Raw genomic sequence first — 27,686 nt, 5'->3', positions numbered from 1 at the left:
TCTCAGTAGCATTCTTTCTATCACCTTGCATACATCCGCCATCTCTCTCCCACCTTGCATATAGGTCAAAACAGAAACAAGTACTCTCACAAGGGTGCTCTTCCCCCATTGGAGGGCCCAATCAGCGTCAAAATTCTGCATGCATTGCACACATTTGCATCCGTTAAGTCTGGTACTTCACACTTATCTTGGAGGGCTGGGCTAATTGCTTGACCAATCTGGCCAACCTGCTAGATGATCTGCTGAGGTGCTTACGGCTAAGCATGATCCATGCTTTGAAACATGTTGGTTGCATCCATAAATTAAGCCTGCATTTCTGCAAGAGTGTATGAGGTAGGACAGGCATACATACGCATGCCATTATCGGGTGATCCTGCAGTGTTAGCTTATCGCTCAAATTGATCTGCCTCCATCCTGCTTGTCACTAATGGGCATATGCCCAAGTCGGGCAAGAGTGCCTAGTGTTTGTGTGAAATGAAGCCCAAATTAATTGCGAGGGAGCTTATGGTGCCCACCAAAGATGTAACCTCAATGGAGAAGAAAAAGGGTGATCCTGTTAGGATGCTTAAGACACCTAAGGGCTGATAAGACACTCGAGGATACCTACACATAACTAAGGACTTAGAATGATTTGTTAGGACATGTAGGTTTGGGTAGCGAGGACATATAAGCTTAAGCGTAAAGAACCTTAGGTAAATCAGCTGGGCAACAATCGGCAAACAAGAAGGCATGGGTGGTGGTGGAGATGGGTACAAGGAGCATCGTGTGTAGTGCTGATGGCATGTCGATGGCTTTATGACGAGTTTCAAGGCTCGGCGTGGAGCGGCTGGTGACGCCTTGCTTGCTGGTAATGAGCAGAAGGGGGGTGGTCAGCCAATGTCAAAGAATAGAGGGAGAGGGGCTGAGAAGTGGCTGATGTTAAAGAGGCGCCAAGTCCGTTTTTGAATGGTTGCTGTGATGGGAGGTTGCTGGATGGGTTGTGGATGGGCTGAACAAAAGTGGGCTTGTTTGCCGCATTTGTATAACTTGTGTTGCTGCTGGTCGCTGCATGTCTCTGCTTTGGTTTCGTTGCAGCTGAATGGGAGCTTTTTGTTCACGCTTGATTTCCCCTTGCTGAATGTTTGCCCATACAATGGTAGACATGAAGGTCTCAGGCGCAAGTAGGATCTTGAGGACATGAAAGGGAAAGAAGGGGAATGAATCTGTACATAAGCCCAATTCGATAGAGTAGTGGAAAGGAAGCTAGAGTTAGGTAAGTGAGATATGGGGGGAGGGAGAGGGAGAGATGAAGGTTGAGACTGAAGGGGATCAGGGAGCTCAATGTAGATTAGAGGATAAGAAGCAAATTGCCTAGCTAATGAGAGGGGTAGGGCTTATACATCCTCCCTTTTTAGCCCCCTCTTGCTCACTGACAGGTGACCCCTATTACTTGCCCCACTAATTTAGCTTATTTTCCCTTCATTACATACACAGCATTACACCGACCAAATCTTTATGTTCATCAGATAAACATACAGGCTGGCTGCTATGATAAACATGTTGCCATTCAACAACAAAACCTTAGTGATTAGTCACATGGCATGAGTGACTTTGAATCAATGCTCCACCTTGCAGACAAAGAATTTCGGATGTGCACCATGGAACATTAGTTTTTCAAAAGGAAGTTGGAAGTTATATCCCTATGAAATCTTCCTTCAAAACCAGAACTTCTTGACTCTTGCCCTTCTCCTTTTGCAGTCCCATAAAATCTGGGTCATCCTCTCGTTGTCTTGCGATTCTGTCTATTTCTCATGGCCTGGATCTACAATCCAAGCTTAGTCAAGCTAACTTTTCTTAACTCTTCTCCCTGCCCTTTGTTGTGGATTCCTTAAAAGTTGGGTCATACCCTTCCTTCCAATAATTCCTTCGATTGCTTTTCCTCATTTCCTGCAGATATTGCTCAATTTCATTTTACGCATCAAGAGGAGATGCAGTTGAGTGTGTAACGTATTAAACCTAATCTATGATTGACCTTGAAAATGACTGACGCAATAGTCTCCCTGTCAAGCAACCTATCTCCCCCCCTTGGTTTTCTAAAGACGGCATACGTCTACTTTGTATTTTTTATATACCCATCTTATAAGACACTTGGTTGTAAACAGGGAACCCACCACGCTTCTTGAACGAAAGTACTTCGCGAAGGTAGCATCCAAGATTCATGCAACTTCCAGGAACCCACCACGCTTCTTGAACAAAAGTACTTCACGAAGGTAGCATCCAAGCTTCTGTCTATTTCTCATGGCTTGGATCTACAATCCAAGCTTATGTAGGCCATCTTCTGGTGGTTCTAGTGATGCCCTATAGGCCATGGTATGTGCCTTGTAGGCATAAGGCCACATAGGACACTTAGTCCTATGTGACACCTAGGACACTTAGTCCTAGGTCTAGGTACAAGTACTTTGTACTTGTGTGTTATCTTTTATCTAAGTTTTGACATGACTACCTATCTATCGACTCATTACGTACCTGCACTCTCTCCTTCTTCGTTTCGTGCCCACAGTGGTATCAGAGCAGGTATTGCTCTTGTCTTCCAGCTCTCCTCAGCCCCCGAGTCCTCCATTGCTCATTGGGAGTCTGCTGCCCTGTTGGTCGTCACATTTCCAGCCTGTTCGAGGCTCTTCAGCTGCTGTCCAAGATTCAAGCGTCCAGCTTCCACAACCTCTTACAGATCCCTTCAAAGGTGTAACTGCATTCCCTTCCGTACAGTCGTACAGGCGTACGGAAGGTCTGGTACCCATCGCCGTACCTTCAGTGCTGTCCCGTACTGCCTACAGTATCTGTGCCGTACAGCCCGTACGTGAGAAGACGTGCATCGTCGTACCTTCAGTGCTGTCCCATACTGCCTACAATATTTGCGCCGTACAGCCCGTACATGAGCAGACGTGCATCGATGTACGTTGTACCGTACACTGCGTCGTACTTCATCTGTACATCGTGCATATTCCATACCTGTACTTCCGTACGTCGTACCATACACAGCATCGTACCTTCAGTGGTATCACCGTACAGATCAGCAGTACAGCCACCGTACTTTCGTACCTTCAGTGGTATCACCTGCAGATTAGCCGTCAACTTCTTGTGAAATTTGGGGCTTTTGCAGGACATTGGCAAATTTGGGGCTTTCAGTTCTTTTCACCTCCTTTGATTGCAATTTCTTGCAAGAATATTGGAGTTTTGGAATTTGTTCTGCAATTTCTTGTTTAGATTGCAATACATTGGGACAAATTGCAGGACATTAAGTTACATTTGCAGGACATTGAGTCAGATTTGCATACATTGGGTCACATTTGTAAAAATTTCAGCAAAATTTCGGGCTTTTCTGAATTTACCCTCTTTTTGGCCTATTTGCCCTCAATAAATGTGGGGCTTTTGCCAAATTTGCTGTTTTTGCAGTGAACATTGCCTGTCACAGTCACATTTGGGTCAGATCTGCATTTGCCCTTTGATTTGGGTCTGAAATTTGCAGATATTTGCTGTCATTTTTGGGACAGCCAGTTTTTTGCAGTGATAGCCTTGAGGCTTTTGGGTTTTCAGGTCTTTTTCAGGTTATCACAGTTGCTATGGCTGGGAACAATCAAGATTTATTTGAAGTTCTTCGTGAAGATGATAAATTGGATGGAACCAACTATCCGATGTGGTCTTATCTCATGAAACATATTCTTGTTGCAAAGCATTTGTGTAATATTGTTTCTGGGGCTGATCTGAGGCCAGCCAATGCTACAGTGGTTGTTTCTACTGCTGGTCCTTCTGCAGGGGGTACTCCTCCTGATGCCTCTTCCTCTAGCACTCCTGCTGCTGCTCTTCCAACTCAAGAACAGTCAAGATGGGATGCAAGAGATGCAAATGCACATTCATGCATTGCTTTATCATGCAAGAGAATCATTATTCCACACATCCGGTCTTGCAGGATAGCAAAGGATGCTTGGGATAAATTGGCTTCTCTCTATCAGATTCGCAATGAAGCTCGTGTTACATATTTGAGAAGGCAATTACAGGAAGTGAATATGAATGAAGGTGAATCAATGGATGCATATTTGACAAAGGTCAAGGACCTCATGGAATAGCTTGCCAACATTCATGAGGTGGTGCCAATTCACAACTTGTCAGTACCACATTGAATAGACTGCCAGATACATATCAAGGGTTTGCTACAACCCTTCGATTAGTGGCCATGGGCAATCCAGACCACTATTCTTTTGACCAGCTAGTTACTTTGCTTTTGCAGGAAGAGCAAAGTAGAGCTAACAGACAAACCATTATTCTTGATCATGCATTTGCTTCACAGCAGACAGGAAGAGGCAAGGCTTCCAAGCCTATGGGCAAGCCAAAATCTGCGCATAGCAGCTGCAATTCCTCTACGCATAGCAACTGCAATTCCTCCCATGCATCTAAAAATACAGTAGATAAGGGAAAGAAGAAAAGATGCAACTATTGTCGCAAGCCTGGACATGACAACAAGAATGCAGGAAGTGCATTGCTTCGGAGAAAAAGAAAGCAGGATTGACAGTTAATGCCTCACATGCTATTGAATCCCATGAGCCAGCAGATGCTTCACATGCACATGCTCTTCAGGATGATTGGGCATGGGTTGTCCATTGCTCATTTGATCCCTCCAAAGCTGATGCACTCTTTACTGCTAATGATGCTCAGTCCTGGTACTTTGATAGTGGTGCTTCCAAGCATGTCACATCTTGCAGACAGTTGTTTCATTCTCTAGCTGATGCACCTCGAGGGGGGACTATTACATGTGCTAATAATGCTTCATATGATGTAAAAGGAGTTGGAGATGTGCAGCTCACATCCATTTCCAGCCATCCTGTCACTCTGACAAATGTTCTCTTTGTGCCTGGCATTGAAGTGAACTGCACTTGGAACATGTGGACTTAATGATTGGAATAGAGTGGTTTAAAATCCACGATATTCAAATCGGATGTAAAGATCATACTCTCTCTTTTGGATAAGGACACCCAAGTTTGTCTTAATGTGATGATATTGCCTCTTCTCAAGGACCTATTGTATCTGTGATGCAGCTTCAGAATATACTAAACACTTGATTTAAGCGTGTTTGAACACCGAGAATTGAGAACGTTGTTGGATGATTTCCTTTATGTATTCCATGCACAATTGCCGAAAGGTTTACCTACAAAAAGGACAGTAGATCATCGCATAGATTTAGTACATGGGGCTCAACCTATTAGTATTCCACCCTATAGGATGAGCCAACTTAAGGAGGATGAGTTAGCTTCACAGCTTCAAGATTATCTAAACATGGGTTATATCCGCCCAAGTAAATCACCCTGGGGTACACCTGTACTTTTAAGAAAGAAGAAAGATGGTTCATTGAGGATGTGTGTAGACTATAAATGGTTAAATAAAGTGACAATTAGGAATAAATATCAATTTCCTCGTCGGATGATTTAATAGACCGGTTGGCTGGAGCGAAGTATTTCACTAAGATTGATTTGCATATGGGTTACCACCAAATCCATATCTATGCAAAGCACATAGATAGAACCGCTTTTCGTACTATATGGTCACTATGAATTTCTTGTATTACCTTTTGGGTTGACCAATGCTCCTGCTACCTTCCAACAAATGATGAACGATTTGTTCCAAGATTATTTGGGCAATTCGTTGTAGTGTTCTTAGATGACATCTTGATATATAGCCAATCATTAGAGGATCACACTGGACACCTCAGGATTGTCTTAGTTCTATTAAGATAGCATAAGCTATATGCCAAGGTGAGTAGATGTGACTTCTTCATGAAGGAGATAATTTACTTAGGACACAAGGTTCCTTCAGAAGGTATCAACATTGATCTAGATTGCATTCAAAAGGTTTTGGAATGGCCCATACGTCAAACAGTGAAACAACTTCATTCTTTCCTAGGATTTACGGTCTTTCTAAGAATGTCTGTACGTGATTCTCGCAAATCACAGTATCCTTGACCAGCATGTTGAAAGGTCGTGCACGCAGGTCTAACCAACCTAGAACTTGGAATGAGGAAATGGACAAGTCTGTTGACACCTTGAAATAGAGTATCAAGGAAGCACCTGTTCGTGCATTGCCAGATCCTTCCCGGCCTTGTGTTTTAGAGGCCGATGCGAGTGACTTTGCGATTGGGGCAGCTTTATTCCAAGAGGGCAAACCTGTGGCTTTTGAAAGTAAAAAGCTAGATGACACTCAATATCGTTGGCCCACACTAGAAAAAGACCTGTATGCAATTGTGTAAATCTAAAGGTTTGGAGACACTACTTGTATGGCTCAAATTTTCTTGTATTGATTGATCATCCGTCAATAAAGTATGTGTGTGATGGGTCAAAATTTTGGGGAAGAAAGGCTAGATGGGCAGAGTTAATGCAAGATTTTGATTTTGAAATATGTTATCGAAAGGGTTCCTTGAATACTATTGGCAGATGCCTTAAGTCGGGTCATGTTCGTAAATGCTGTCATTTACATAAATATCCTCAGACCTATTTCAATCCTTGAGAGGGCTCTGCGCAACTGATAGTCATTTCAGTTCTTATTGGCAGAAGGTCCAGGATGAGAGCTCCATGATTGACCAAAACTCAGGGATTGTGCTACCTACGGTACAGGCGGCAAGAGGTCAGTGGATGATTAGGAATGGTTTACTATTCCAGAATGAAAAGATATGTATGCCACATGTGTCGCATCTTCGATCCAAGATTCTCTAGGAGTGACATGATGCTCTAGCGCAGGACATCCAGGCATCCATAGGACTCGGTCTCTTGTGAAACATACATTTTATTGGCCTAAGATGTGTGCATTTATTGAAGCTATGTAGTAGGTTGCCGTGTTTGTCAGGTTACTACGGCCGAACATCTTAGAAGTGTGGGTTTATTACAACCATTGCAAACCCCAGGTAATAAATGGCAAAATATTTCCATGGACTTTATTACTGGTTTGCCTAGAACGCACAAGGGTCATGACTCCATTTGGGTCATAGTTGATTGTCTGACAAAAATGGCTAGATTTTTACCTACTAGATCGACCACATCAGCTATTCAATTGGCTCACGAGTTTGTGGACCAATTGCTTAAGCTATATAGTTTGCCTTCAGACATAGTCAGTGATCGGGACTCTTAAGTTTACAAGTAGCTTTTGGACACTTGTTTTTGAGAAGTTGGAAACTACTCTCAATATGAGTTCCGCAAATCATGCACAATCCAATGGCAGTACAAAGAAGCTTAACGAGTTCGTTGAAGATATGCTTCGTGCATATGTTTCAAAGAGACAGTCTTCATGGGAAGACTATCTCTCCATGATAAAATTTGCTTACAACAGTGCAAAGCATTCAAGTACAGGTTACAATCCTTTTATGCTTATGTACAGGTTTCAACCTAAGTCACCAGTTATGGTTGGGTTCAAGGGAGTAAACAATGATGCTGCAAAGACATTCTTGCAAGACATGCAAGAAATGTTGCAGTTTGTCAAGGAGTCTATTAGAAGTGTCCAGGATCGAGATAGATTTTATGCTAATAGACATCGTTCACCCAGAGAGTACTCTGATGGAATGATGGTATATATACGTATTCCCAAGGAATCCAAGAGTTTAAGTACTAGACTGGTTCTGGAATTATCCCCCAAATACTGTGGTCCATTCAAGATTATTAAATGAATTGGACCAGTTGCATATAAACTAGAATTGCCTCCTAATGTTAAAAAACATCCACTTTTTCATGTCAGTTGACTGAAAGAGTTACTAGGTGCTGATGATCAGCTTGTTTCTCCTCAAGAAACAATAGAAGTTACTGATTTGACTTTTATTCCACACAAACCTGAGAGTATTCTTGAATTTCGTGAAAGACAGATAAGGAATTGAACTATCACGGAATACAAGATCAAGTGGAAGGATCATGTTGAGGAGGATGCAACATGGGAGACATTACCTAACTTCCAGAGAACATTTCCGGGTTTTCTTACGAACTCAAGAGTGAGTTCTTAGAGGAGGGGAAGTATGTCATGTGCACGGATTGGTATCTGATGTGTACTGGGGTACACAAAACTAGCTCAGGTAGCTTGGGGAGGCTTAGGGCTAGGTGGTCGGGTTGAGTGGCAAGGGTACGAACCAAATAGAGGTCTCCACTATTTTTGGTGCATTGGGCCCGAGTCTATAAAGAGGGCCCAGAGGTTCAATCTTCAGTGAGCCGATGGGAGCAAGTCTAGTTCCCTAGTGCAAGGTCTGATCCTGGATCGAGTCGCGGATGCGCGCTTGCATCCTAGCGTAGCCCAAGGCCCAGCAGCAGATCCAAGGCCTTCAGGCACCACCTGGTGGTATGGGACACCAGGCTGGTTGGGAGTTCGTGCCAGTAGCTCAACTCGTGGCTCAGAGGGGACAGCTCATGATTCGAGATCATGTCTCATAGATGTCGTGGTTGGGTGGTGAGCAGCCTGCTCAGTTCTTGTGTTGCTTGCAGGTCAGGGATCTCAGGAGTGCTGAGGTCGTGTCAATTCCAGATAAAATTATTTGATTCAGAAACCATGTACTCAGAAATAAATCATACATGGTACTACATCAAGTGGAGGGCCCTCCAGATGATGAATGTTCTTGGCAGCCATCATCCATTTTGGAGCAACATCCCCACCAACCCACCCTGATGCAATACTTCGGAGGCTATAGCATCATCATTGCTGCATGGAGATGATCCAGTTCCATCTATCCTTGTCACTGTTTTCCCTTTACTGTTCCAGTGACTTCTCAGAATTTGAGCACAAATTCTTTTTGGTGAGGAGGACTGTAAGAAAGGGGCTAGTTTAGTTGGCTAGTTACTTGGCTTTATAATTAGTGCTATGTAGTCTAAGCTAAGTTAGGTGATGCCACGTGGAAATTTTGTGGTATTATCCCACATACACAGTTGTAAAACTCCCCACCTTAATTCTATAAAAGGCCTGGCTGTCCCAATTGTATCACCATATCTTACATTCTATCACCATCCTCTTCATAAAATTGGATTGTACAGCAGAGCTCATTGTAAGCTGGAAATTCAAAAAAAATTAACCTTTACTGTCCTTGTGCAGCCCATCACAAGTTCCTGTGGTAGGTCCAGCCCATGACTTTACACTCTCCCCATTACTGAAAGGTACTCTCTGTTTACTTCAGCACTGCTACTCCAAACTAAACTAATGAATGAAGCTGCTAGGCCAGATGCTAGGGTAGAGCTCCCTGCTAGGTCTGGCCATTTCTGTTCTACTGTTGGAGTTAGTCTAGTCTGAGACTAGCTACTAGCTAGAGATAACTAGAGTTAGGGCTGGTTCTGTTTCATTGGTATCAACTTTAGGGCTAGTTCAATTTCACTAGCTCTACTAGTGTATGCCTTCAAGAGAAGTCAAGTATATTGAAGACGTGTTGTATATCCTTGGTAATGTAACAACTTCAAAATTTTCAAGCTTGCAGATCAAAAAAGGTGGACTTCAAGGTAACGGTTGTACTGTGAGTGTTATATATTATAACTTAATGGTGATTGCAAAGTGTCTTAGGCAAGCTGCCTTGGGCAATCTACATGTGTTCTAGATCAACATGTTTTGTAACAATGAGGAGTAAATGGCAATGATCAGATGAAAGATTTGGGCAAACCATTTTCCAGCTATGATTGCTTGAAGAAAGCATAGTTTGGTGACAAGCATGATTCTGATTTATGATTTGCAAACATTGAGTTTAGTTTTCAGAAAGCATAAGCGAAAGATTTCATAAAGGCTGTTTCTTAGAACTGAAAAGAGTTTTGATACAACCCTAGACCCTACTCAAACAGATATAGTCTGAAAACTAAGTATAAGACTCAAACCAAGTTAGTCAAGGATATGTATGTTACAAAGGTCATAGCAAATTTAGAAAGTGATGCAATCACTGATTTCTTCTCAAAAAGTAAACATGGTCGAAAGTAGACCTCCTGTCTCACTTTGACTATAACACTAAAGAAAAGATAGCCATGTTACCTTTGACACCATGAGCATGAAGTAAGGATGTGTATGTTACGACATTTGGTCTGCACCCAAATCTCTTCATACTCTCATACACCGCCCGTGCTTCAAGGTGCATCCCCTGTTTATGTAAGATGTTTGAGTTGCGCTCAAAAAAAGGAAATTATTTCTTGTAAGTGATTAATGTGTGCACCCCATCTTCTTGGCATATATATCAATCATTGTAGAGCAAGCCTCCACAGTTAAACCCAATGCTCCAGAGCATATCTTGTCAAAAATCATCCGTGCTTGTAAATGATCTCCCATTATTCCAGCTCTTCTCATTAACAGGACATATGTCACGCAATCTGGGCGGACCCCCTCTTTTTGCATTGATATAAGAAGACCTTTCAAAGCACCGTAGGCACCTCCTTCCATGAGCGCTGTTAAAGCTGCATTATATACAGTCGTATCCAGCTTAATATTTTGACTAGCTGCCTCTAAAAGGATGTCTTGTGTCTTTACAAACTGCCCACCCTTACTGCATGCAGTAAGAAGAGTGCAAATGCTCACACTGTTGGGCTGAATACCCTTTGCCTTCATCTCATTGAACACATGAAAAGCATGTTCCACTTTGCCAGCTAAGCCGTAAGCATTGAGTAGAGCATTGTAAGGCACAATACTTGGTTTTATGGAGTATCGTAACATCAAATCAAACATTTCTTGAGCTTTATCTGGATGTCCCGACTTTCCAAAAGCACTGACAAGTGAAGTATATGACACAACATCTGGTTCATGTCCACCTTTTTTCATGAGATCGAAAAGATTCATTGCCTCAGAATGCATACCAACAGAACCATATGCCCCAATCAAAGTGTTGTACGAAATCACATTTGGAACAATACCTTCTCCAAGCATTATTTCAAAAGTGGACTTAACTTCAGAAATCCTTCCACATGCTGTGTAAGCATTCATAACCATATCAAAAGTGACTACATCCGGTCTGCAGTTACTGCACTCTGATGTCCTCATCCTGTAGAAGACTTGTATACCGTTCTAATTTAGTCAAGCATTTTATGACAATGTTGGATGTATAGCGGTCAATTGGGACCCTGCTCTTTTCCATGTGATGAAAGTAGACGATAGCTTTCTCATACTGAGCTCCATTCTTGAAAGCTGAAAGCATAATATTGTGCGTTACTACATCAGGTCCTACACCATTATCCATCATTGTCTTACATAGTTGCAATGCGTCCTCCCACCTACCACTAGTCCCATATGCATTGATCAGATTATTATAAGATGCTCGACAAGGAGGAACCTGCTATCAAAGAGCACAAAAGTGTGACGGGTATTGCTGTAGCAGAAAGAAAGCAAGTCCCTTTTGGAAGCAACAAACCAAATCTAGCAAAAGACGAGTTGCATGGTCATTCCCTTCACCAGAAGACATTATGCTAGACTCCCAATTCAAGGATATTAAGCTATAAAAAATATAATGAATTAAAGTGCTTCGAAAACAAATTTGAAATAAAAATTCACATTAGCAACAATAAAGAGGTATAATCAGTACTTTGCCTTCATCTGCAAATCCAGCCCACATACGGCTAACCTCATCAATAATCTTTTTAAAATAGTTTTACTATGAGATTTTACTACAGCACCCTTACTGTACTACAATAAGCACATTTAAAGCTGTTACATACCCCAGCTTGCAGCATATCATTGAAAATATTGTGCGCCCACTCCCACTGACGAGCTCGACCATGTGCATTGATTAAAGCATTGTATGACTCCACATCAGGCTTGCATCTGGGTAAGCAGATAGATAAGAACCCTTTTTTGTTTTAATTGTTTACACCAAAGAGTAACCAATCAAAAAGCCACATTCAGATCCCTCTAACATTTACATTACAGTCCCTCTTTCGCCAGAGAGTTGACTGTCAAAAGCATGATAGTGTATTGAAAGGTAATACAGTATAAACATGGCAAGCTCACCTCCATTTCTGCATCTCCTTAAAGAGCCCACGAGCATCATCTATTCTTTCATGTCTGACATGCAGGCGAATCATGAAATTGTAGATGTCATTCCGTGCTCTATATACATCCTGATTTTTCATCCAGTTGAAAACTCGGAGACTATGCTCAATTGCACCTGTTTTAGTGATCTCCTGCTCACAAGTTTTCAACAATCAATTTACGAAAATAGGGGGCGAAACAAACAAACAAATTGAGAATGTTCACTTGTTAACATTATATTACAAGCCCTCTCTTCTCCCCTTCTTTCCTGTTTTGGCCCCTTTCCCATAGCATTTTGGCCTTGGTTTCTGATCGTCCCCGCTGCCATGAACTGTTGGTGAGAGCTGCTAGTGCTGCAAGCAGCGCTCACCCAGGAGCTGCTCCAGGCCCTCCGTGGTCGCACACTGCTCAGGGCTCCCCCAAACTGAGGCGCCTAGCCTCACATTGGTCACACCAAGTAGGCGCCTGGAGTAGCGTGGAGCTTCTTGGTTTGTTGGATCACCCAAGAGTTTCCAGTTGGGTTGTGTCAGTCCAAGCTTCCGCTCAACAGGTCTCAAACTCCCACTCAGCAGTCGAGGCTCTTCAGGGCTCCCATTCAGCAGCTTGAAGTACTTTTTGGTAATGGCGCCAGATCAAGCTGGTCCGGAGCAGTTCATTTGCTGGGCTCTCAATTCGAAGTTCAGTTTGGGAGCTGCCCCTCAGATTGGACTGCTCACTAGAGCTTCCTGTTAATCTCTTTTATGAGCTGGGTACCTGCTGCAGATTTCTTGTGTTTCGAGATTCCTTGGAGCAGCTTGTTAGCTGCATTTGGTGCGGGCTATAGTGGCTGGTGGAGCTTGGGCATTTGGTGTGGTTTTTTGGCAGGAGCAGAGAGTCATTTCTCAGGCCCTCCTTCAGGCCTTTCTTGGCTCTGCTGGCCTCCTTCCTGGTGAGCTTTTTTGCCAGCCCTGTCAGCGCTTGGAGCAGCCTTAGCCCGGGCCTTGGGCTGATCTTTTTCTTTTCCTTTCTCTCTTTCCCTCCCCCCTGCCCCCCCCCCCCCCCCCCCGGCTTTTTTCTCGAAGCACAGAGTTTTTGCTTTGATCTTGGAAGGCCGAAGCTTGGTGGTGACCTTTGGTCTGGCAAGGAGGGCTCCAATGGCAGCACTCCCAGCTCCCATTGCTGTTAAGATTCTAGTCTCTCCATAGGACAAGCAAACCGTGAAGCTAGCAGTTCAATCTTTACAAGACAAAGCCGTCATGGGCAGGACTGTCGGTGTTACACTCAAGTCGAGGTAACATGACCTCGGAAGGGTCAGTCGGCATTTTCCTTTAAAGGATCAATGTTTGTATTATATTTGTTTGGGCTTCATGTAAATGATCAAAAACGAATCAAGGTCAAGGTCCTTGGTGAGGGTGACATGGCACTAGACTAGGTGGATCTAAGGCTAAGGGACCTAAATGCACGAAATGTGCCAAGCGGCAAATGGTTTTAATGATATCCCAAGAGAGGGGTAAATGATGCATTAAGGAAGGACCCTAAAATGAAGACATGTGGCATACTAGATCCATCTAGGGAATTTTGGGGCTTGGTGGAATTTTGTAAGCAAGAGCTTTCACGTAACAGTTGAATTTTTCTGAGAGCTTGCAACCACCGAGGTTGGCTGGGAGGATAATCGATGTGCCTATGCCCGTAATTGGAGAATAACAGAGACGTACCAAATTTTCGCGTATCATTTGGTATCAGAGCGACATGTGATTGGAAAAGTGGGATTACAGACTAGCGATCGCGAGAGGTCTAGGACTGGCTAGGCGTATGACGATGGACAATACGGAGCCCAAATATTACACAGATCGTAATTTGGCAGTTCGTCAGTCTGGGTAGCGTTGATGAGCAGCGCATGACGAGAGCTACTGTGTGGTCAGGGAACTAGCTGTTGTGATATTTAGGGCATTTATTGTTCACGGACGTCATCGCAATTCAAAGAACCAAGGAGAACGTTATTAACCTCCAAGCTCTAATAATTAATTCGCAAGATATCAGGGTGGCGCACGCGCTGGTCACGTTTTGGTGCTCCTTGACATCGCGTGAGGAATCTGGTTAGTACTGAAGACTGGGATGGAACATTGTATGATTGGCTGGCGTTCGTATCGTGGGTCAATTGATGTGCAAAGTCCGTGAGTAAAATCGTCACGTAGAACAGTCTTCTTCGTCATCGAATTGATCACTTTGGTGTAGCTGTTAATTACGTTTATTTACGGGCATAATTTTGGAGCGTGAAACAGTTCAGCTTGGGGCTAAGGTCACAATAGTATCCGGTGGAATTTGGTGAAGGAGATCCCGGGAGCAGACAACCGTTGGGATGGTGGTATTGACAGGGGACACGTCATTTAAAGTCTTTGGACCTTGAAGAAGAAAAAGAAAGAAAAGAGAGAGAGCCACATCATCCATTCAGCACAGATTATAAATGCAGATTTGGAGTGGCTTACAGGGACTGGTTGATCTCTTCATGTAGCAGAAATATAACCAGGGATCTCTCTATGCCTTCTAAGCTTTGTTGGAGTATTTGCTTGTTTATTTGCCTCCGTGTTTGAGTCAATTTGGATTGCAGGAGTTTTCCCTAGTACAGGGACAAGTGGTTTTTGTTACAGTGTGATATATGCTTTGTTAGTTGTAAATTTGGAAGTTGGACTTTCGAATTGTAATTACAGTTTCAAGCGGTGTTTTATTATTTATTTTTAAAAAAAACACCCATTGACCTAAATGGAAGTAGAAGAAGAAGCTTCTAGGATGGATCCTGTAGAGTCGGGAGTCCGGCCGACCTCGCAAGTGTCGCGCCCAACACGTCATACACTATCTGTCAGAATTGCAATGTTAGAGGATGCCTTGCAACAGATTTTAGCACAGCAGTTACAAGCAAATGTAGGGCAATCTGAGCTCATGAAAATGGTGCATAGTATGTTTGCTAGACCATCTCGTGAGGAGAAAGGCAAATCTCCAATGGAACCGAGTCTAGTGTTCATACGGTCGAGCCTAGGAGAGCTAAGGTGCCTAATATTGCCAATTATAGGCCAAAAAAGTATTCTGGTCGGATGTCTGACCGTAGTTCCGATATCATTGAGACCTGGTTACACAAATGGGACGAGGCCTTCGCCATCTATGAAATCAGGAATGATATGAAGAAAATCCATAAGGCCACCCATATGTTTAATGAGGCAGCGGATAGGTGGTGGATAAAACAGCAGAAAGATGGAGTGGCATCCACTACTTGGGAGGGGTTTAAAAAAGAATTTAGAAAACACTTCTTACCTCCTGACGAAGCATCCCGAGCTTGGGATCAGTATCGAAACCTTCGTCAGAGAAATTTATCAGTGGCAGAATACACTGATAAGTTCAGAGAAAGTGTAATGAAGGTTGATGAATCTCTACCTCAGTCAATCCAAGTAAAAGATTTTATCTTTGGATTGAATAATCGAATCAAGATGGAAGTTCGGGCTAAGTATGCGAACACGCTAGATGAAGCGATTGCCATAGCCCTGAACTATGAGGATGCAAAAGGGAACAGACCAAGTGGGTTTGTGCAGGTTGGGACTCAGTATGGGTACCCGAAGAAAACTGGGTTTCTTCATGCAGCGTCGCCAGAGACAGGGTCCCATGGAGACCAGCATCATGGAGCCGCAGGATTTACTTTTGGTACCGGTACCAGCACAAGATTCCATGCCTACTTCAGCTGCAGGGCCAGCCTGGGAGGTGATTTTCAGCATTACCCTATGGCGGATATGGTGTTCGCGATGTTCTTTTATCCTTGGGGACCATTTATGCACAGAGGCTGACACTCTCGCTTCCATTTGGGCAGAGATTATCTTCACTCTTAGGAGTCAGTAGAAGTGGTGTACAGGCACCTCTTTGGCAGCTCGTGGGAGACTTATATCTTTCATGAGGACTTGGGACTGCTCTTTATTTTTTCACTTGACCCCTTTTGGAATATCGTGGCATTTTAGACCACCTCCGTAGCTTTTTTGCCACATTGTTAAGGCTAGGGATAGAGTACTTTCTCTCCCACCTGTTGTATGATTTGTTTTGAATGGAATATATCACTCTTTAAAAAAAAAAACTAGGTTTAAGAAGAAGTGGATTAGCAAAGGGAGTGCCTCACAGCCTAGTGGTCAAGCCAAGTAGGCAAAACCAGTTGAGACTCCTAAATCAAGTACCACCATTGCAATGAAGAGAAAAGTAACACCAATGGCAGCCCGGGCTTGGTCAAAGTCTTCTTTGAACCTAGAGCAAAGGAAAAAAGCGAGGAGAGAAGGCTTGTGTTTTGGTTGCCTTCAGCCTTATCAGTGGAAAGATTGTCCACGAAACAAGGATCGTCGGATGGCTGAGATGGTGGTCTCAGAATGCGACGTGGAAATGGAGGGAAGCCCCAAAGTAGAACAAATGCAAATTCAGCTAGCGGGATCTTCTCAAAGGTCAGTACCTGTTTTGTTATGTGTGTCTATTGCTAAGTTAGTAACCAGTGCACCTGATAATATCCTGTCAAAGCCCACAGCAACGGGGTATACAGCCTTTAATGATACGGAGTTAATTAAGATGAAAGGGCAAGTAGCTAATCATAATGTCATTGTGGTGTTTGACTCAGTGTCAACGCACAATGTAATTAACTCCAAGCTTGTAAAGAGGCTGAAACTAAAGACTAGCCCATCTGACTATGCTTATACAGTCAGAATGGCAGATGGAAGTTCAACTAAAGTATGGGACCAAAGGGTTACCCAGTTGGAGCTTCGAATTCAGGACTATGCTGAGAAGCTTGATTTTGAAATGACTAAGCTTGCTCATGCAGACATAGCCCTGGGTAAAGCTTGGCATTCTAGGAAGAATCCAGCCATAGATTGGTAAAAGCACATTTATCAATTCAAGATGAATGATGTGATGTATGTCTTACGAGGTGAAAAGGATATACCTCAAGGACCGTTGGTTTCCGTGATGGGAATTCGAAAAGCTCAAGAAGAGTTTTTGTTTCTTTGTACAGCATCGGTAGATCCGATTGATGATTCTTCGGCTAGCACTGATGTTGCTCAAAATGGAGAGATGGCCAATCTGGCTGATCAAATAACAGAGGAGTTCTCTAATTGTTTTAGGGATGAGCTACCTTATGGGTTATCTCTAGAGCGGAATGTTCAGCATAAGATTGAACTAATCCCGGGGGCAGAACTTGTAAATAGACCTCCCTATAGGTTGAGTTTTACTGAAGAGGCGGAGGTGCGAAGACAACTGGAAGAATACCTCAAGTTGGGACAGATTTAACCAAGTTTCTCACCTTTTGCTTCGCCAGTGATATTAAAGAAGAAAAAAGATATACTTTTCGCCTCTGTATAGATTACAGAGCATTGAATAATATCACTATTAAGCACAGGTATCCGATGGCTCGGATCGATGATTTGCTAGATGCATTACATGGGGCGTAATTTTTAGTAAGATAGATCTTAAATGTGGCTACCATCAGATCCGTATTAGGGCCGAGGATGTGCATAAAACCGCTTTTAGAAGCAGGTTTGGACATTATGAGTTTTTGGTAATGCCCTTTGGACTTACCAATGCTCCAGCTACATTCGTCATGCTTATGAACGATTTACTACGTCCGTATATCGGAAAGTTTGTAGTACACTTTATTGACGATATTCTGGTATTCAATAAAAGTATTGCTAAGCACCATGAACACTTAAGAATAGTGTTCAGTACTTTGAGGAAAGCCAATCTTTATGTAAATAAAAAGAAAACTATACTGTGTATGGTAAGACTTGAATATTTAGGATTCATAATTACTCCTAAGGAGGTAGAAATGGATCCAAAGAAAGTGGCTGCGATACTGACTTGGCCAATCCCTCAGAGTTTGACCGCTTTGCGATCATTCTTGGGATTTGTCCAATTTTATCGAAGGCATATCAAAGGATATTCCGAAATAGTATCGCCATTGACTAATCTGACCTCAGATACAGTACCTTTTATATGGGGACAGAATCAACAGGAAAGTTTTAACACCATAAAACAAGCTGTGGTCTCAAGACCGGTGTTAAAAATAGTTGATCCCCAGAAACCATTTTTCCTTGAAACCGATGCAAGTGGCATTGCGGTAGTTTCTCCTCCAAGAGGGAAGGCGAGTAGCCTTTGAAAGCAAGAAGCTTTCTCCCTCTCAACGAAATTGGCCAACTCATGAATTAGAGTTGTATGCTGTTGTCCATGCTCTGAAAACATGGAGACATTATTTGTATGGGTCAGAGTTTTATGTTGATGTTGATCATGATACTCTGAAACATTTTTATAAACAACTTGACTTGAGAGGCCGCCAAGCTAGGTGGGTAGAACTCATGCAGGAGTTTAACTTGACGATTCGGTACCGAAGAGGAAAGGATAATAAAGTTGCTAATGCGCTGTCACGCATTTCAGAATTGCCACAGGGTTGTACGGTGCACCTAATGTTTCATGTTTCTCATTTAAAGAAATTTTTGCATACAGGTGACTCACTAATCGAGGGTGTTGTTTTGTTTTAGGAGATAGAGGATAATGCAAGACGCAAACCAACAGGAATCCTGGACCGAGGAACAATGCAAGTACGCAATCGGAAGATACCCACGGTGTTGGTTGCATGGCATGGTCTACCTCTATCAGAAGCTACCTGGGAATCCGTATACCAGTTACGAAGAGTGTTCCCAGACTTTATCATCGAGGACACTGATGCCTGAAGAGGGAAGGAATGTTACGCTCAAGTCGAGGTAACATGACCTCGGAAGGGTCAGTCGACATTTTTCTTTAAAGGATCAATGTTTGTATTATATTTGTTTGGGCTTCATGTAAATGATCAAAAAGGAATCAAGGTCAAGGTCCTTGGTGAGGGTGACATGGCACTAGACTAGGTGGATCTTAGGCTAAGGGACCTAAATGCATGAAATGTACCAAGGGGCAAATGGTTTTAATGATATCCCAAGAGAGGGGTAAATGATGCATTAAGGAAGGACCCTAAAATGAAGACATGTGGCATACTAGATCCATCTAGGGAATTTTGGGGCTTGGTGGAATTTTGTAAGCAAGAGCTTTCACGTAACAGTTGAATTTTTCTGAGAGCTTGCAACCACCGAGGTTGGCTGGGAGGATAATCGATGTGCCTATGCCCGTGATTGGAGAATAACAAAGACGTACCAGATTTTCGCGTATCAGTCGGTCTCATGCCGTAGAGGAGCCAGATACGGGACTGGCTATACACAATGTCAGCAATAGAAGGGGACCATGTTCAGGAGGTCACCATTTATTGGAGAGGAGTTTTCCTTCTCCAGCTGAGCTCGCTTGATAGCACCCTAGCACCTGTAAGAGCAAAGCCCCTTTTCCTAATCCCACACTTCATGTTTCTTTTCCCTTGGTACCATGGATTTACAGTGGAGGACATGGACAAGACCCATCACATGCCCTTCTTTCCTGTGATGCTCCACTTCCCAGGGCTCCCGAGAGAGTACAGGGCCATCGTCCCTTCCATTAGACGATCTTTTGGCAAAGTGTTGGAGTCTCCGCCGGATACAGCAGCCTCGGTTGTGGCAGATGACAAGGGGGTTCCGCAACTCAAGCTAGTTATGGAGAGTCCACGGTTCCTTTTGGAGGAAATCTACCGCAAGACCCTCTATTGGGGGGAGCTCCATCAATCCGATGCAGATAGATGGGCCACCTGGCACGCAATTGCTCCAGAGAACAAAGACACCTCCCCAGCAGGCTCGATAGGGACAGCAGAGGGAGCCCCAAGCGGACAAGGCCTAGCATAGACAAAGAAAGCAACAGCAGCAGGAGTCCCAAACCCCTTGGGTGGAGACTTATGGAGGAAGTGGACTAAGGTGGAGAGGAAGAGGCCAGGTAAGAAGGCCACAAAGAACCGGAGGCAATACGTCAGACTTAGTGAGAGGGGGCGAGCAAGGCCAGTGACAGCTTCCCAGTCTCAAGGAGAGCAATCAAAGAGCGCCCCCCCAGGCCATCCCCAAACCTCGAAGATGAGACATTTTTTTATCTACCCACAGATCCCCCGGAGCCAGTGGCTCAACGTACTCAGGTACCCTTACAGCAGCAGGCCATGGGAGGGCCGGTCACTTCGCCCCCTGCTACCCCTTCTGTCTGAGTTCCCCCTCCTCCGGACATCCCCTCCTCTTCGCGTCACTCTCGGCTGAGTCCACTCCTCCCCTCCGACTTCCTCCGGAGGCAGTTATCCTCACTACCCGCCCCCCTCCCCCTCCCTCTACCTCTCCACTCCCCCCCACCCCTTCCACTACAGCCACCTCGCTTTCTTGTTCTTCTACAAGTCCCCATCCGATGGGGCCTCAGCCCCAACCGAAATCTTAGCCCTCGGGCAAGGCGAGACTGAGTCTTCTCCCGCACAGTCAATGGCCTCATCCTCATACCAATAGTCTAGCAATATTCAGGGGAGCCGGTGGCCTGTTACCCCCCAAGGTTGTGGCTTCCTCCTCTCAACCGCAGCCCATTCCCTCTCATTTGCGGGACTCCGCCTCCTCGAAGAAGCCGAAGTCAGGCAGCCTGTTTTCCCAGCTTCAAGGTCCGAGGCCCCAACTTGGGCAACCCTTGCCAAGGGAGTTTTGGAGGATTGTGAACCGTGGATTACCTGGAGATTCCATATGAGTATCCTCTTGCCCTAGAGATGACAGTAATGATATCACAGCCCTAGAAAGGGGGATCCGTCGAATTGGTTGGTTTCCACACTCGGCCTTTTTGGGAATTCCACTAAGTTCTCTTATCACTTATCCAGAGCCCAGTGGGTACACCAGAGTGACTAGATAGTTTTCCACCTTGGTCAGCAGGGACACAATTAAAGAGATGGGAGCGGACAGATGCACTTTGACCTTCTAGAGATTCTAGAGATGATCACAGAGTTCTATCAGGGCTAGTTTCAGTCCAAAAAGGAGTGTCCTCAAGTATGTGCAACCCGGGAGGCTGTTGGACCCATATCCCGATGGGTCTCTCAAAGCATGAACATGCAAATAGAGGATCCTTTCACCGACCGATGAGGAGCTTTTTGAGGCCCTCAAGGCCCTCCCTCCACAGAAGTGCCTCAGACAAGATGGATTGACACTATCCTTCTTTAGGTGCTTCTAGGAGCATATCCACACCCCCCTTTGGCCTTCCAAGAGATTTGCAACTCAGGTTCTCTTCCACAACCTTTGAGTCGTGGTTGGATCTGTTTGATCCTGAAGGGGGGAATAGGCCTGATCTTCGCCAATGGAGACCGATTACTCTACTTGACACCGTATGCAAGATCTTAGCCAAGGTCTTAAATTTGCGATTACGGTCCTACCCAGTAGATATTATTCACGACACGCAGACAGGTTTCGTTCTCGAGCGCAGTATTCTAGACAAAATCTGCACCTTTTGGGAGGCACTAGATTGGGCTAGGGAGGAGTCGCTTCTCAGACATATGGATGAGAGAGGTCTTAGTCTTATATGCAAGGAGTCCTAGTCAAATGCTTATTGGTGGCCACACTTATGAGGCCTTTTTTCTTCTCCTCGATTCAACAAGGCTTTTCCCTTGCCACCTTTCTTTTCCTCTTCGTAGCTAAGGCGCTCGGTTACTTTTTACAATTTCAGACTTCAAGCCTCACAATGATGAGACTCCCGAGTCGACAAGAGGAGTTGTTGGATTCAGAGTTTGTAGGTGACACGGCCCTTTATGTGGAGGATCAACAGCGAGCCTCGAGGCAGTCAAGGAGGCCTTGGATGTATACTGTGTGGCCTCTAAGGCTAGTATCAACTAGAAATCCATCGGGTCCTTGCTGCAACAGAGGAGGCCTAGGAAATTCATGATTGGGGGGCAGCCTTGGGCTTTTAGTGGATTCCGCAGGGGCAGACAGCACGTTTTTCTTACCAGGTGGGTATAGACATTTCGGCAGAGCAATGGATAGCCTCAATTTTAGAGAGTGCGGCACAAGCTTCTCTATTGGAGCTCAGCCAAACTCTCCTTAAAGGATAGGGCCTTGGTGGCCAACCAGGTCCTCGCCCACAATCTTGTACATAGCCTCTTGCTCATGCTTTCACAGAGGACGCATGGGTCAGCTTAGGGGCATGGTGCTAACTTTTTATGGACAGGCTCCGATGGCACACCGAACACCAGATCTAGGGTCGCTTGGCAGACAGTGATCCTGCCCACAGGGAAAGGGAGGGTTGGGAGTCATTGATCTAGAGATGCAGAGTAGAGCCCTCCTAGGCACGCTAGTGGTCGAGGCCTCAACCCAGGCTCAAAACCCTGGAAGGTCTTGCTTCGTAGGGATTCTTCGAAACACACCTCGTATAGGACAGTGGAGGCAGTCTCATAGGTAGATCTTTCAGAGGCTCCCCTCACAAGGAAGGGCTCCCCTCTTATGAGGAGTCTCCAAAAGGTTTGGCAACGCTTCACTAGGGGACTCATTTGGGCCACTCCTATGTGTCTTGACAAGTTTGAGTGGCAACCACTCATATGGCATCTAAAGGTTCGGGATCAAGAGGGTCTCATGCTAGGCCAACGGAGCCACATTGTTGGATGCAGTGGGATAGTGGTCTAGCCAAGTCGTTTGAGACCTGGAGACGTCTCTTTGTGTTGGGAGGGGCTGCACAGCTCCGTAGCTCCTCATTGGTATGGACAGTTCTTGAGGCTAGGGATGCCTCTCAGGATTCAACTTACAGCAATCACTTGGCTCCTACCATCGTAGATACTACAGAGTGGGGTGGGGGGGCCTCCTACAACCCGAGTCAACTGAAGACCTCTAGGATGACAAGGCTTTAGTCTTGCTAGAGTGGCAAAGGGTCAGGGTTGTGGGCTGTTTGGGTAGACCGTGGGCTATAGACCTCAATCTTGACATGGTAGGAGAAGGCAAGGTGGCAGCTCTGGTTATGGAGGGCTGACCTCTTCAGGACATTCAGTAGGACCAGGTCGAGAAGTTCTAGCCTGCTTGGTGGGGCTTTTGAGCACGCTTGAGGGGGCAGCCTTCTTTTCATACATCGCCCGCATTGGCCGACGTCCGATGTCTTCAGCTGGAGGCAACAGCATGCACCCCCTCTAGGGAGCGGCATTAGCGGGGATTGTTCCAATATTTATTCCTAATGTTACAGAGTTTTTTTGCTACTGCCTGCCATTTCATTCCAGATTGTGAACAAATCCCGCATCGCTCTTTTGTGGAAGCTGCCCTGCTGCTTACTGGGAGTCTTCTCTGCAGCAAACCTCATCCGTGAGAACATAGACCTATGAGACACATCATATCAAGCCAATCACAGAGGAAATGTCACAGCCTGCTCATAAGAACAGAGGGTGCTAGTCACAAAATCCCCCATAGACACCATAACAAGAATACAGTGATGTAATGCCCGCTCCAGCAGGACAGGAGAAAGATCAGCTAATCATGGCCATGGATCTAAGGTTTAAGCATTTGGGAAACGGGTTGAGTCGTCGCATGTTAGCAAAGGCCGTCATAATCAAGTGGAAGCAGGCACAATAAACAAAAGGATATTAAAACTTTACAATCATATTGCAAGATATACAAGGAGGAATCAAACAACTCCAGTAAGATAATAGCAAGCAAGCCATGCAGGATAACGATGAGGATGAGGAGGATGCCCTATCCAGGAACATGCCCAAACTCATCCTCTAAAAAGACAACACATAGTGCAGTTTCAATCTCACGATAGTCACTCAGAAGGTTGAAAACTATAAACTCCATCACGCATAGTAGGGACTAGCTACTATGACATCCCCACTGATGTCAGCGCCACCCAAAAATGGGTGTAGACCATAGTATAAACATATGCTCTCACACATACAAATCCACACATCCACACATACTTGAGCATCCATTTATACAAAGGTCTTCATTTATTGATGATATTTTCATATACTCTTTGCACCAATGGTCTATACATACAATAATAAATCCTACACCAAGGACCATGTGCCCAATTGCAAAAAAATTCTCACACATCCTCCCCCACCCCCCCCACCCGGTGTTGAGGTGTATCACACTGAAACTCCTGGCAAGGATGGAATTCCTCGTTGTTGGAAAGGTCACCTCCCCATCTGTAAGCCCCCATATGAGGAGAGCATGGGGGAGGTGGACCTGGGTCCTGAGAGAAGGCCACACGGGCAGCACTATGGATGCCATAGGGCCAGAGATAAGAGAAAGAAAGAAGAACTTGGAGGAGCCATGGTGGCTGCAACAAATGAAGCTCATGGACGGAAAGGTGGCTATGGATGTTCAGCCTGGATCTGGCCTGACGGAGACATGTTTGGAGCAGCACCAAATGGCGGAGAATACCCAGGAGAAAGAGGACTAAAAGGCAAGCCACGTGGCATTGCTTGTGGGCAGGTACATTACCTGCAACAGAGGCTGCATGTGGCACAGCAAAAGACGCCTGCAAAGGGGCAGAGGTGGAGGCTATGGTGGGCCAGCCACCTGGCCATAGATGTGCCTAAGGGTGGGGCCCAATGGGGGCTGCCCTTGGGGTCTGGCAGCAGCCCAAAAGGGCCTGGCAGAGGCCCTTATATAGGGCTTGGAAGGCAGCCAACCAGTCGGTTGGTTAGGGCTGCAACCAACCAGCCAGTCAGCCCATTTAGAGCTGGCTGGTCGGTCAATTTGACAGGGGGCTCAGCCCCTATAAAAGGAGAGGCCTCAGGCCTCATCTCAGTATCCAGCAGCCAGCATACTTGGGAGCAGCAGGAGCAGCAGCATGCACTCCCTCAGGCCTACATTCAGGAGGCAGAGGAGATCAAGAAGAGCTGCAGACTGAGCTCACAGAGGGCTGGGACTTTGGCTGTCTTGAAGGGCAGCAAGAAGCTGAGATCTAGACGGAAAGTCTACAGACGCTCCAAGTGGAGCGCGCGGGCTCAAGTCTAGAGATATCCGGCAGATAGTAGAAGTACCTTGCAGTAAGATCAGAGGACCACACCATTGGTGGGACTTTGGATCTATCTCTTTTGTATTGTGTCCATAGCTTTGCACAGAAATACATTATTTTGGTGGTTTCTATATCTGGCCGGTTCATTGTCTATTGATGAGTATGCACATCTATGTGATGCACATTAAGTTAAGAAGTTTGTGATTCCACACCCCACACACTTTGTGTGAGCTCTTGGGCTATTCTATCAGTCTTCCGCTCTGCGTACCCTCTGTTGGTCCATTTCTAACATAGGTTCCTCAACTTACACGTGTTGGTTGGATATTTCTACATCACTTGAAAGGGTCCTTTCCACCTTGGAACAAATTTTTTGTCTAGCCTTTTAGAAGTCGGGACGTCGAATTTCAAGACTAAGTCCCCTTCATTGATCTCCTCTTTCTTCCTGGTCCATTGTGGTAACCAAGCCTGCCTCCTTTGATAACAAGCCTTCAAGTTTTGTAATGCCTATTTTTTATCGCCTTGCATCTTCTTTATCTTCCTCCCAGAGATAATCCGTCCTTCTAAACTTTCAATTCAAGAGGTAGAAGATTTTCGCCAACTAGAATGAAGTGTGAGCTATGGAAACTTTGAAAGATGTCTGGTAGCCCCATAAAGCAATTGGTCCCAACTCCTCATATGAGATGAAACCATTTTCCCAAGAGCTCTGTATACCATCCCATTAATACTATCTACCAATCCATCACATTGGGGATAATAAGAAGTGAAATGTGTCAATCCGATCTTCAAAGCTTGTTCCTTGGTCCGGGAGTACCTCCAAAGGCACTCCAAATCTAGAACAAATGTTGTTAACTAGGAAAGATGCAAACCGTTGATCCCTTATAGTTTCATGCTACCTTCGCTTCCACCCATCGAGTGGCATAGTCAATAGCTACCAAGATGTATGTTTCTCTAGTGGAACCCCCAGGTAAAGGCCCCACAGATCAAGTCGCCAACGCTCAAAGGCTCCATAAGCCTTCACTGTATGCAAGGACACTACGAGCATGACAAGCAACATTGATGTTTACAAAGAAAATTCCATTCAGATTAGGGGCCGTAAGTATTCGCCCCTTGCTCATCGTCTCCTTCAAAGCCTAGAATGAACTCCTCATATTCTTTACCCCGATGAAAAGTAATATAGCTCTTCAATAAAGAGTTGATAGGATAGGTTATCTCACTAACTGCTCCATGAACCGTTGATGGTACTTTGTATTTCCATCATCTTCCTCACTTGATGTATTGAAGTAGGTGGCAGTATTGCAAATATTGCTTCAATTTTTGCAAGGTCCATCTACAGGCCTTCCTTGGAAATCACTTGCCCAAGTAATATTACCTTCTCTACCCCAATGTGGCATGTCTGGATTCAGCCTCCCATTAGTAGCATCCACCCACTCAAGCGTTAAGGCTAGCTTATCACAATGATCTTATCAAGAGGAGAAAGTGCAAAAATCATCCAGAAAAACTTTAATGAGCTTTCCAAGATGGGTGTTGGTGGCCCGTTCAGCACTCCAAATGGCATTACTCCATAATGCAAACACCCCCAAGGTGTACTAAATATGTCTTTAGCTGATCCTCCTCATGTATATGTATTTGGAAATATCCTACATAGCCATCACATACGCCCTGAAGTTGACACAAATTCTCCATTTGTTTCCCTTTCAGAGTGACCACGACAAGGGAGACCCATTCCACGTTCTCTACCGAAAATATGAACCTAGCATGTAGCAAGTTGTAACATCCTTTTCCAAGGCATCTGCTCTAACCTTTCCCAACCTCCTCAATTTTTGAGCCACCGGCTTTCTCCTTGGTTCTAGATCTAGCTTGTGCTTCACAATGGTAACCGCCCTCATGTCTTCATACTGCTTGATGAACAATCTTGAAAATCTATCCAATACATCCCAAAAAATTTCCCTCTCACCTTCTGTGAGCGTCGGTCCAAGCATCTAGCTGTTCTTTCTCCATCGCCCTTGAGTCTTGCCTCTCTTGGTCTTGAATCACAACCTCCTCGGCTACATCACACAGCCTCTTCCTCCTCGGTTTTATCATCTGTAGTTATATCCCTATCGGTAGATTCAATCAAGGAAGAATGTTCATCACTACTAGCTTCTTCATTCTTAAGATTCCTCGCCTTTGACTACAAACGTTATCCTGGATCCTCCTTCCTTGATCTCCTAATTTGAATCTCTAGTGTTCCAATATTGAACCGCACCAACCCTCCAAAACCATGGTCGAGCAAAATAATAGGATATCCCTTTTGGTCTGCCTTTGCTGGAATAACTTGAAAAGTAGAAGCAACATTGATATCACAAATATTTTCCTCCAAGTCTTTGATCCTCGCAAGTGCCTTGACACTAGCGTTATAAGCCAAGTATATGACGGCATCACATAGTTGACTAGGCCAACGTCTCATACCACACTAATGACTTTCGACTGTTAATGATTATGTCCACCGCTGGGGGGCTTCATCATATAGCTCCTCATCAATGGCTGCCACCTTTGTATGTGCACTATTTTTCTTCCTCTGCGCATGAGTACTTACCGCCTTATTCCATTCCTTGCATAGCCTGGGGGGGAGAGACGAAGAGACACAGAGAGACAAAGAGGGAGATCAGTTGTCCAAAAGTGATGTTAGCTATTCTTGATTTCGAGTCTATTACTACATCATCCCAAGGTGAAATTCTCTTGCATAATCTTCCTCTTTGGTCATTACACGCTTGACTTCGGCTGCTTCCTCCATTATCTCACCCTAGCTTAAGGAAGTTTTGGCCACCTTCCCTTTTTTGTCTTGGTCCTTT

At 44.7% G+C, this 27,686-nt stretch overlaps 1 pseudogene; it reads right to left on the bottom strand.

The window, feature by feature from the left end:
• The window catches only part of LOC147899083 (uncharacterized), an 87,415-nt pseudogene that overhangs the window by 24,475 nt on the left and 35,254 nt on the right, over positions 1-27,686 (bottom strand).

Source organism: Dipteris shenzhenensis, chromosome 8, assembly GCF_047967505.1.
Source record: "Dipteris shenzhenensis isolate YYH24624 ecotype China chromosome 8, Dip_SZ_1.0, whole genome shotgun sequence".
NCBI lineage: Eukaryota > Viridiplantae > Streptophyta > Polypodiopsida > Gleicheniales > Dipteridaceae > Dipteris > Dipteris shenzhenensis.
This window is presented reverse-complemented; position numbering and strand designations above follow the sequence as displayed.